Genomic DNA, 13074 nt, shown 5'->3' on the forward strand with positions numbered 1-13074 from the left:
TTTAAAGGTATTAGATTAGATATAGATGCAGGTTTATAAATATGACAGACAGAAGCACTAAACAGTTTTCAGTGAAATCCACACGTAAAATGTCAACATCCTGGACTAAACATCTGGTTAGGGGTGATTGAATCTCTAACAGCTGTGGCAAAATGCCTTCACTTGCAAATGTTACTGGTGGGTAAGCAAAATTACCTTGCTATTGTTCCTATTTATGGCAGCACCCATTATATACTAGTTGCCTTCCAAACTGTTCTCCAAACAGCCTGCTACAACTGTTATGTGCATGTGGATGTAAATTCATTTTCTTCTACAGGACAAGTTACTCTCCGTAGGCTTCAAAGTTCAAAAAACACCATAGTAGGTGAAACTGTTTAAACCACCCAAGGACTATAACTGCACAGGGATATGAGAGCTAACTCCTTACTGTGAGCACCATTTATCCGCTAGACAAAAGGATTCTTAATGTCGAAAAGCATGTTTGACTTTAAATTCATACTTGAATTCATAAGAAAACACTGAGTTACTCTATGTTTTCACTAATGTTTTTATTTTCTTTTATTACTGTTCCAGTTTCTGTGGACAATAAAACCATCAAGTACTGCTGGGAATAAAAAGTAATAAGTGAAAGCTTAGAGATTTAAAGAATAATATTTCAGGAATTTTGCCTCAAATAGCCAGGCCTTTTACTTTTGTTGGTGCACCTAGATTATGCACAAGGAAAAACAGTGGTGTTTCTGTCAAATAAAAAGAAACATCTTTCTCATTAGGACTGTGTTTATCACACTTTCAAACATTCTACAAATCAATGCCCTTATTTGTCATTGTAATTCAACATAATAAAAGCTGTCGAAACTGCTCACATTGCTTGCTAGAGACAAATTTGCTGAAATTTTGCAGCACGAGCCAAATAACACAGTACCAGAACCTCCAGCTTTTATTTCACTCTGCTCTAGGCAGTATTCCTACTGGTTTCTGTGTAATTTTTTGCCTGAGTAAGGGCTGAAAGTTTCCGTTTTGAACATGAGACTTTTTTAGAAATAAACAGTCATAGAAACCCCATCTACAAAGCACATTGGGTGACTGAAATGGTACTGCTCTCAAATTTTATCTCTGAAATGCCAGGCTTATTTCCTACAGATTATTGCAAAATACAGACTAGCTACATCCTTGATGAAATTCCCTCGAGGACCATGAGGTGACCCCCAGGATTAAACACTGCATGACCTTTTGCATACAGAGCTCAGAAGCACTGTATTTTGACGCCTACTATGCCTTCGGAGATGTTAGTCTGTTCACTAAAAACAAAGATTATAGATCTCGTCTCTCATGGGAAGAGCTTTGATGAAGCAACTTTCTGTTAATACCTTGTCCAGAGACTCTCCAGGACCACACTGTGCCCCTCAGGCAATAGACAAAATAGATAAAGCTATCTCTCAAGGGCAGCCTTGAGTAATGGCTACATTTTCCATTATTTAAAACAGATTTTTTAATGCATTAAATAAAAAAAAAAAAAAAAAACTATGATGGGAGCTTTGTGCTGGGAATAGGTAGAGTGCCAGGTCATGTGAAAAGCAGCTGGGACAGTGGTTAGGGCAAAGGATTAGAGTTAGCTGCTCTTTTTAGTCTTCTCCACACCACTAAGTTGTTCTGAGATTTGAAGGAGTCTTTCATGGCAAAGTCTATAAACCAGAGTCCCTCATCTAACTCTTCTGCAACTGCCTTTCCACATCTGTGAAGACTGTAGCAGTTTATCATGTCAAAACACTTTTACAGGCTCAGATAGAAACTGATAAACATTAACAGTTCTAGTGGCCAGTCAATGCATTTTTACCCCTTTTGGAACATGTGCCCAGAGCTTGTTTGATGACAATATATTCGACATTTGTAAACAAACACATGGCTGTGAAGACACTGGGACCTGGTAAGACCAGGTAATACGAAAAACAAGATGAAATCTACTGACGACTGTAGCTCCTCTGACTCAAGCCTTTATGGCAGCTGCATGGACAGACTCCTCCCTGAATTTTTACTCCAGCAATTATTCCTAACTTGGCAACCAGAAGTCAGCCCTGGCTTTCAACCTGGAAAAAAAAAAAGAGCAAAGAGTTAGGCTAACACACACTAGCCTCCATCAAGCATTCAGAGTATTGTGTGTGTGATAACGGGTTGGATAAAACAGTGGCAAAAGTCTGCTATCTTCCAAGGCTCAGGAAAATAAACCACAAAGGCAATTCAACAAAGTCCTCTTTGTTCCTGAATAGAACCAACAAAATGAAAGGAATCTGGTGGAACAGAGAAGGCAAGAAAAAGGGCTGCTGCAGGGAGCAACTACAGACAGAATCGCTCTTTGCTGGCTCCTCTGACAGAGCAAGTGCATGATTATCACGAGCCTCACAAAGACTGGAATTAAAGGGGCTGACTCGGCTGTCACATCGCTTAAGCTGCACTGGGGTCAATCGAGTTCGGACTAACCGAGGTCAGCCACACATGGCCCAGGAAGTAGGGGGTCTCTTTGTCTAAGCAACAATTGCTCAGGTTGATAAAAATAGATACCTGGACCCTGTGATGTCTTATAAACCTGTCCTTTTATGCCAGATTCCCACGAAGTGCAGTATATAATCAATAGTGCTCTGAAAAGAACAGAAGCACAATGAAGGCAGTCAGATGGTCACTCAAAACAAGTGTAAAGGGCAAAAGACGCAAGAGAAGTCGCATTCTGTGCTACCCCCTGAAGGACCCAAAGGAAAAAATAGTAAGTCTGAAATATTGGTACACAAGTACGATAAAATCCAAATGTAAACAGATGTCAGTGTCATGACATGACTGTAAGGGAGGCTGCTATTTGCAGGTCTCCATATCTCCTCTGTATATTATTTCGTAAATCCTGTCACTAACAGAGACTTCTCCTTGCAGATATCCAGTGATGCCAGGGCTACTGAAGAATGTCCTTGTGCTAAAAATAGTACCTATTCTTTCCCATGCCCTCTGTCCCCTTTCAGCTTTCACTTCACATGATTCAGCTCCAAGAGAGGGGCACTGACCTCGTCTCACCAAGAATATCAAACATCTCCACTGCTTTGATGAACTTTTTGGTGAGAGTGGAAAAAGGAGAAATGTACACATCAAACGTGTAGTCATGTGCTGGATGTGTCTGGGTTCATCCCGATACTTGTGTTTGAAAGCAAAACTGATATTCATCTCCTTCAGTATGCAAGCACAGAAAAGCACCTTTTGTTGTTTAGTTTTGGTTGGGGTTTGTTGGGAGGTTTTTTGTGGAGGTTTGAGGAGGCTTGGTTTCAGGGTTTTTTTTTCATTTAGCTGTTTGTGGGGCTTTTTTTATGTTTACTTGGGGTTTTTTGTTGTTGGGGTATTTTTGTGGGAGGCATGTTTTTTCCCTGGGGTTTCCAATTGCTTTTAGGACCAGGCCCATGGAAAAATCTATTAATTTTGTCACAGCATAGGACTATATTATGTTTACCATCATTATGGTAACCAAGATCAGGATGCATGTGAGCTTGTTCCACAGCACAGATAAAGTCATTGTCTCTGGCCAACAAACTCATACTCACCTTTGTTTCCTGATATACGAATCAGGATTTTCCATCTTGACATTATTTGCGGCAACAATGCCAATTTTTTAAAATACCTTCTACAAGTAAAGTCTGTGTCCCCTGCATTCCTCAGGTCATAACACTGAGGCTTCCTAGTAAACAAACCAGATCTACTGTGCCACAGAGTGAACTGAACCAGGTTTTCAAGCAACCGTCTTTGTGGACAGGGAACTCACTAAAACAAACCCTGAGAGCAAGCCAAAGAAGGAAAACTACAGGACCTCCAGGGGATCTTCACCGATGTGTTCAAGCTGATAGGGTAGGATTAATCTGAGAAAACAAGTCCTTGGGTAAGCTCAGTGCTCCTTTACAACCTGACTATGTGTTTACCTGTCCTTGAGGAAAGAGTCCCTGCTGTGGCTTATCAAACCCAGAGGGATTCCCAGTGTCCTCAGGGAGGTCTGGGTCAGAAGTCACACTGAAAACTCTAAATGTACTATCTGTGCTTCATCATTCGACAAACTTTAGACTGGAATTGATGTTCAGTTATCCCGTGCTCTAATAGCAGAGAACAGCCTTTTTTATTCATCACTGTTGTTTTAAAACAATCCTACTGCGTTTTTTCCTGCTCTGTTGCAAAGTTTGAAGTGCTGGTGCTACATCCCTTAGGTCAGAATTACCTTACAGAAGGACATGTCAATGGCTGTTGTTAGCTTGTGTGTGCATGTGTTTAGGCCAGGTTAGGGACAACTGTCTCCATTGATAATGTTGTCAGAAAAGCACATTTGTGCCCACCACATGCTCAGGAGAGATGTTGCGTTTACTCAGGCTGAGGTGCTTGGTGGACTTTTCCACAAATCAAGCACACCAACAGCAAGTTTCAATGCTCTTTTATATGCAAACATAATGGATTACTACACATCCCACTACATACTGATTGGTTATTAATTAACATACAGTTACATATTCATTCATATAGCTATGCATGCTCAGAGGATGGGTCTTCACCTGTGTAAGGGTCTTTTTGACCTGTGGGTGTGGTTTTTAATATTATAATGAAGGCAGTTCACTTCAGTATACCTTAAAAATTACTTTAATTGCAAAGCTGGTTAATCAAATAGACACTTTGCCAAGCTGTCAAATAACTTATCCTTGACACAATCAGTCCTGGATGTTCTCCTTTGATCTTTTAAATAGAACCAGGTCCTGGTTTTACTCATTAATTCCTCATTGTTAACGAAGGTCATCTTGACCCAGCTTCAAGATCCTAATACATACAGTAACTATGACTACCAACAGCAGATGTAAAATACATCAATTCCCACGTTTGTGTCTTCTTGACAACTTCCACATCGTAAGTCTAATACCACTCCTTTCTAGGTATTTGGTCTACAAAGAGGCAGGCACTGTAGTATGTAGCAGGTTATAATGATTAGGACTGTAATGAACAATCCAAACAGAAAAAGCTGCTTTAGCCAATTAAGATTGGGAAGCCACAAGAGTAACCAAGAAACGTCTAATCCTTCTTGTTCTTTAATTTCAGATGCTAGTTCCTTCGATTGTTCTATTTTTCCCTCTATCAGTTGTGAATTATTTGTTAGATTGAAGCAACACATCCCTTTAAATTCTTCACAGCCATGAGTATCTTGAAGGAGTAAGTAATCAATTGCAGCTCTGTTTTCAAGAGCAGCTTGTCTTATCTGCATTATTTCGGTTCCAATAGCTGTAAGTGACTGCAAAGTATAATTTATATCTTTCACTAGGGCATAAGTAATTTTTCTTATCATATGATAATTTGTAGCCACTCCAACTCCAGGATCTAATATAGCTGTGTCTGACATTTCACTTGAAGAATAGGAGTATTACATTCAGATTGACATTCTTTCAAAAGCCCGTATTTAAGGAAATGATTCACTATTGGCTCTAAACTTTTTCTGGCTCCCCTCCTGCCTGTCATTGAGATCCAGCTCCCATCATAAGTAAATCAGTTTCAGGAGGTATTTCCTGAGGCTGGCTGATACTTCTATTTTTTGGACATCCATTTTTCCAGTGTCCTTGCTTTTTGCAAAAGGCACATTGATTGATCCCTAGGGGTCTTATCATATTTCCACATCCTATTCTCCTGCCTCTTATTCCACACTCCCTAGGAAATCCCCTACCTCAAGATGACATGTGGGACTGGGCAAATGCAGCTGCTAAGATTGCAGCTTTTTTTGGTTTTTGTCAGTTGTTCTGTCTTTCTCTATTGCCTTTTCCCCTTCTTCTTCTAGTTTGTTATAAATTTTATATGCAATCTCAATTAACTATGATATGGTCATCCCTATGACCCCATATACTTTCTGTAACTTTCACCTAATATAAGGGGCTGACTGTCCAACAAACAAGGTGGTAAATACTGCCTTATGTCCTTAATTTCCTGGGTCCAGATCAGTCTATTTTCTAGCTGCCTCACATAACCTTTCATAGAAGGCATAGGGGTTTTTTGGTTGTCCCTGAATTATTTGAGTTAGTTTAGCAAGATTCTTTGGCCGAGTTATTCCGTTTTTTTTATTTCATATAATATCAGTTGTTAATACCGCTTTGTCATTAACCTTCTCCCAGTTGTGTTCCTGAGTTGGCATAAAATTATCTGTATCTGTTACATTTAATCCCTTATTCTCCATTTTAGCTTTTTCCATTACCATTTTTTTTTCCTTTGCTTCCTCTCATCAACAACAAATTATTTAATAAAATCTGTATATCCTGGTAATTGGGGTTATGATTTTCAATTATCACCTTAAAAGAGTGGTACATTTTCTCTATATGATCCATCTGACTCTTTCCAATTCATTAAGTCAGAATTAGTAAAGGGCGCTTAAACAAATACAGGCTTTCCTCCTGGGCCTACAGCTTGACGAAGAGGATCCAGTACTACAGAATTTTGTTGTGCTTGGTTTTTCCCTGTTACAAGACTAAAATTATCACTCTCTCATTATTTCTATGACTATTTCCACTATCTGGAGCTACCAACATTCCAACGCTACATGCTGAGCAACAACATGAATCTGTATCCCTATCTTCCATCACCGTTACATTTGAATCAGAATCTAAAGGTTTACATTTTACTTGGGTTTCATGATAATTTCTTAAAGCAAATAATAATAAACATAAGGTACTTCATCCCATTTGTCTTGTCCTTGATGAAACATTAGTTGTAAAATATTATTATACTTTAACAACATTTTCTCAGGCTGTTTTCCCCCATCTTCCAACTTATATAGTGGTCACCATTTACTACAATATTCAATTAGCTGTCCCTTTGTTAATGAATCTTCTCCATATTTTCCATAATGTTTCACAATACACCCAGAAGAACAAGGATTCATTTTAGATGGCTGAGTTTTCACATTTTTACCCAAAAAGAACATTCTGATCCACAATTTCAAATACTCCAAATGTCACTGTCAAGCATATATAAATTTTATCTATTTTATCAACAATCCTCCTTAAGTGCATGCACAACCTTATTCAAAACAGTGTCTCTTAAGCATTGCACCATTGTGTCACTTGCCCACTCTGGCTGGAAATCACAGAGTCCCCTGTCAAAAGGTCAATGCACAATGGAGTCCAAAGAGCAGTGTCTCCCTGCCAAGAACTGGCAAGTCGATATGGGCAAAGTGTTATAGCTGTCCTATCTGGGTTGCCAAAAACTGTGATCCAAAAAGCAGATTTATGCCCAGCATGCAATAAGTCAGTTCCACACACCCAGGAGAAATATTGTATTTATTCAGGCTGAGGTGTTTGTTGAACTTTTCCACAAATGAAGCACAAGAACAGCAAGTTTCAGTGCTCTTTTATGCACAACAATAATAGATTGGTACATGTCCCACTACATACTGATTGGTTATTAATAAACATTTGATTAGATATTCATTCATATAGATACACATGATCAGAGAAGAGGTCTTCACCTGCATAAGGGTCTTTTTGACCTGTGGGTGTGATTTTTAATATTGTCATGGAATAATCTTTAGACCTTTAGGTCTTTTTAGATCTTTAAGGTCCCTTCCTACCCAAACCATTCTGTGATTCTATGACAATATTATCATAGAATCATAGTATCATAGAATGGTTGTGTTGGAAAGGACCTTAAGACCATCCAGTTCCAACCCCCCTGCCATGGGCAGGGACACCTTCCACTAGACCAGGTTGCTCAAAGCCCCATCCAGACTTGCCTTGTACACTTCCAAGGATGGGGCATCCACAATTCTGGCAACCTCTTCCAGTGTCTCACCACCCTCACAATAAAAATTTTTTTCCCAGTATCTTATCTAAAGCTCCCCTCTGTCATCTTAAATCTGTTCCCCTTTGTCCTGTCACTATATGGCCTTGTAAAAAGTCCCTCTCTAGCTTTCTTGTAAGCCCCCTTTTTAGGTACTGGAAAGACTGCTGGAATGTCTCCCTAAAGCCTTCTCTTCTTCAAGCTCAACAAGCCAAACTTTGACAGCCTATTTTTATAGGAGAGGTGTTCCAGCCTTCCGATCGTTTCTGTGGCCTCCTCTGGACTCTCTCAAGCAGGTTCATGTCCCTCTTGTGTTTGGGGCCCCAGAGCTGAATGGAGTACTCCAGGTGAGGACTCATGAGAAAGAGCAGAGGCAGAGAATCACCTTCCTTGACCTGCTGGTAATGTTCCTTTTGATGCAGCCCAGGACACGGTTGGCTTTCTGGGCTGTGAGCGCACACTGCCAGGTCATGTTGAGCTTTTCTCCAATCAAGACCCCCAAACCCTTCTCTGCAGGGCTGCTCTCAGTCCATTCACCACCCAGTCTGTATTTGTGCTTAGGATTGCACTGACCCAGGTGCAGTACTATGCACTTGGCCTTGTTGAACCTTACGAGGTTCACGCATGCCCACCTCTCCAGGCTGCTAAGGTCCCTCTGGAGGGCATCCCTTCCTTACATCATGTTTACCCCTCCACGTAGCTTAGTGTCATCAGCAAACTTGCTGACAATGCACTCAACCTTACTGTCCATGTCACTGACAAAGATGCGAAACAGTGCTAGTCCCAATACCAAACCCTGAGGAATACCACCCATTATAATGAAGGCAGTTCACTTCAGTACACCCTAAAAATTACTTTCAGTGCCAAGCTGGTTAATCAAATAGTCACTTTGCCAAGCTGCCAAATAACTTATCCTTGACACAGTCAGTCCCGGATGTTCTCCTTTGATCTTTTAAAGAGAACCAGGTCCTGGTTTTATTCATTAAATCCTTATTGTTGATGAAGGTCACCTTGACTCAGCTTCAAGATCCTAATACATGCAGTAACTATGACTACCAATGGCAGATGTAAAATATGTATCAATGCTAACTTGCAGAGTTTAGAGGAAGCAACATAGAGTGAACCACGAAAGCCAGCAATGCTACTGAAGTGTATGGGTAAGTCCTCAGATCATGGAATTTGGACTTTCTGACACAGCTGCCCTCCTGGTAGAGAGGAAAATGACAAGCAGGCACTCCAGCCATGTACAGACTGAGCAAGGTGAGGAGCTCATGCATAGGGACCTAGAATTGCTCATGTCTGACCTCCTGCTTACTGAGAAGGCTACAATACATCAAGCAGTAGGACTTTCTGTAGAACCACAGAATCACAGAGTAGTTAGGATTGGAAAGGACCTTAAGATCATCTAGTTCCAACTCCCCTGCCATGGGGAGGGACACCTCACACTAAACTGTATCACCCAAGGCCTCATCCAACCTGGCCTTGAACACTGCCAGGGACAGAGCATTCACAACTTCCCTGGGCAACCTATTCCAGTGCCTCAGCACCCTAACAGGAAAAAATTTCCTCCTTATATCCAATCTAAACTTCCCCTGTTTGAGTTTTAACCTGTTACCCCTTGTCCTGTCACTACAGTCCCTAATGAAGAGTCCATCCCCAGCATCCCTATAGGCCCCCTCCAGATATTGGAAGGCTACTATGAGGTCTCCACACAGCCTTCTCTTCTCCAGGCTGAACAGCCCAAACTTCCTCAGCCTGTCTTCATATGGGAGGTGCTCCAGTCCCCTGATCATCCTCCTGGCCCTCCTCTGGACTTGTTCCAACAGTTCCATGTCCTTTTTATGTTGTGGACACCAGAACTGCACACAATACTCCAGGTGAGGTCTCACAAGAGCAGAGTAGAGGGGCAGGATCACCTCCTTCGACCTGCTGGTCACGCTCCTTTTGATGCAGCCCAGGATACGGTTGGCTTTCTGACTGCGAGCATATACTGAAGCCGGCTCATGTTCGTTTTCTCACTGACCAACACCCCCAAGTCCTTCTCTGCAGGGCTGCTCTGAATCTCTTCTCTGCCTAACCTGTAGCTGTGCCTGGGATTGCTCCGACCCAGGTGTAGGACCTTGCACTTGTCATGGTAAAATTTCATGAGGTTGGTATCAGCCCACCTCACAAGTGTGTCAAGGTCTCTCTGGATGGCATTCCTTCCCTTCAGCGTATCAACCGAACCACACAGCTTGGTGTCATCAGCAAACTTGCTGAGGGCACACTCTATCCCACTGTCCATGTCGCCAACAAAGATGTTAAACAAGACAGGTCCCAACACCAATCCCTGAGGGACACCACTCGCTACTAGTCTCCAGCTGGACATTGAGCCATTGACCACAACTCTTTGCGTATGGCCATCCAGCCAGTTCTGTTTATCATTCTCTACAGAAAATGTTTTAGTTTTATTGATAAGGAAGTTTATTCTTGTATCTCCAAAGTGATGGGATGTAATGTGCATTTCTCTTTCTGTATGTTGCCACCAGTTCCTCATCTCAGCATGTCTTGATGGTAACTTACCTACCCAATGCAATAAAGCGGCCTTGGTCTTTCAAACCATGTTAAAGAAAATAATCAACAGAGTACTTAAACCACGTTTGACTTGACTTCAGATTACAACTGAATTCAGTAGTAAAAGAAAACACTAGTAATTCTACTGCCACACAGCTAGCCTTGCTTAATGCCTAGTGTTAAGATAAATTATGTTCTTCAGTGTGTAGGATGAAATAAGAGTTGCTATCATGGCAGGATGAGTTTGTCAAACACTAGTTACATTAGTCAGCAAAGTTTTCTTCCCATAGAAGGAAGGATTTTGAAAGTAGATGATCAAGCGGATCTTGTAGATGTATCACTTGGAGCTATGATTCATGATCTATGTAGCCTCACTTCATATAAAGTATATCACTTTCTCTAACCCTCTTTAATAGGGACTTTGACAGAACTATTTTTTAATTCTGAAAGATATATAATCAAATTCAGCTCTTCAACTTCATTTTCAGTAACTTCTAATCATTGTTCTTTTATTCCAAGTACTCCTTGGCATGGTTTAAGAACTACTGAACTATTTAATAGCTGTTTAAAAGTAAAAGCTATAACTACTTAGACTATACATAAACAGAAGAAGACTAAACGATCATTACCTTTATAAGAAAAGTGTTTATGGAGAAAGATTTAAGAGAACAGTATTATAGATCCAATTGCTCCATTACTGTGTTTTAAAGCAGAAAGCCGACTGGAATTTGCAAAGTTAGGTAAAGGATAAGACTATTCTGAGTCTAATGAAAAGATGAAGGTACTGTTCGAATTTGCAAGTTGCTCAACCCTTGGAAAAGTCAAGCCACTTCTGGGGCTGCTTAGGTAGGGATTCTTTGCTCTAACATCCCAAGTGTGATCAATATTTTTATTGTTATGCTGGACACTAAATTATGCTAGTTGTGAACAAGAAAGAATGTATTTTCCATTCATATGGAAAAAGGAGGGGGAAAGGTATAAGAAGAAGCGTTTGAGATCTATCCAAGAACTTAAGAAATCAATGGAAATATTTCCATTGAGTTCACTGTGTTCTGCATCACATCCTTTACAGAGCTCACTTTGCTGTCAAGTCCATTCCTTCTTCCCCCTTCTGTTGCTCAACTTACTTTCTGCTGTTAAGATCTTTTTCCCAAATATTAATAAATCTGTATAATCTTTGCCCTCTAGCTGAGCTTTTCTTGTATGGCACACTGTTTCACTGTATGCGTGACTGCACGGCTGAGGATTGCTCTGGAAATTACTCATAAAAATGAACTGTCTGATAATACCACAATTGTCAATATGTGTAGGTTGCAGCATCCCCGGTGGGCCATTGTAGCAGATCATAAAACCTCATTTCCAGGAAAGTTTCAAAACTTTTATTTTCTAAGGAACATTAATTATCAGAGTTCAGATGACCTGTCCCATTTCTCCATCCACTTCCTCTCTTTTTTTCCTCATCAGACACGATAGTTTGAAGGCAACTGGCAACAGATCACATGTCAGGGTCCAGGTTTTATGCCCTATGTTCATATCAATGTCAGCTGAAGAGTTTGAAACCAAGACTCATAAGCAAGACTTATAAGCCTAATGCCCAAACCAATGTTTGTATGTAACCATTTCCCCATTGTTAAACTTTTGTAACAACAGCTGATTTAAAAGTCTGACACTTATGCAGACATATGCTTTGGTATTCTACAGAATTCCGGAGATTCATGCCCTTCAGCACTGCCTGTTGACCTCTCCTTCAAACATAGGACTTTGAGAAATCTTCGCAATGGCCACTCTGGACCTACATGGTCATGAAAACTAGTCATGCCCCCATCAGAGTTTACAGTGATGCATTTTTTCACTAATGAATTATATTCTGTTAAGACCAGAACTTTTTTAAGGTACTTACCAGTTCTCATGAAGCTCTTACGTGGGAAAGATTCTAATGCCTAGGATGAGACTTGGAATACATGACAGAGCAAGAAAACTGTCACCCCTCTCAGATAATCATCCTATGATCAAGACACCACCTGGTGCCAGAGGAGTCCACATTTCAAGTTTGTGTTCTCCAAGATGTCTGAATATCAGAATCCCGCATCCCAGGCAAGCTTTCTGGCCACCAAACTATCAGTTATTCTGATTAACACCTTCCTCTGTCTCTCTGTTGGACCTGTTTCACTTTCTATAAAAAATTAAAAATTAATTGGAATAAGGGCTTGAACTTAGACTGCTCATTGGACTATTGCATTGATGTTTTTCCAGGCCAGTGAATAGGTAACAATTTGCAAAAACTTGGTAAGTTGCAGAGCAACAAAAGGTAGCTGAAGGGGTCCCAAAAATTCAAGAGAAAAAAAACAACAAAGACTTCTGGTAAAGTGATTTAGTAGACTACGAAACACCTGGTTTTCAGCCCTTGAGTTGAATAAGACAGAACAAGGACTACTAGCTGTTCTAGGGGTAGCTTTGTCAAATAATCTCCAAAGGTCGTGGTTCATTCAAATTTTCAAAAGAGGCAGTATTTAAAAGTCATACCTTTTAAGTCATACCTTTTCGTCTGAAGTGAAAAAACCCCCGACCCTGTATGATCCTCTAACAAGTCTTTTACATTAGGATGAAGGTGTTAAGCATCTTTAGTATCATGATAGTTTGATTCTTAAAGTTTCTGAAACATCTGGCCCAGACATGAAGAAGAACCTCAGTGTTCCAGTTCTCAGT

General features: G+C 40.5%; 1 long non-coding RNA gene across 1 annotated transcript in view; it reads left to right on the forward strand.

Moving 5' to 3' along the window:
- Window positions 1-12571, forward strand: part of LOC134168373 (uncharacterized) — a 48836-nt gene extending 36265 nt beyond the window's left edge. Inside the window, exon 2 of the long non-coding RNA XR_009966523.1 lies at window positions 12261-12571. This is a non-coding gene — a long non-coding RNA (uncharacterized LOC134168373). The remainder of the gene's footprint in view (window positions 1-12260) is intronic.
- The last annotated feature ends 503 nt before the right edge of the window (window positions 12572-13074 follow it).

This window comes from Pezoporus occidentalis, unplaced genomic scaffold (genome assembly GCF_034315485.1).
Source record: "Pezoporus occidentalis ecotype Australia unplaced genomic scaffold, CSIRO_AGI_Poc_V1 ctg31, whole genome shotgun sequence".
Lineage (NCBI taxonomy): Eukaryota > Metazoa > Chordata > Aves > Psittaciformes > Psittacidae > Pezoporus > Pezoporus occidentalis.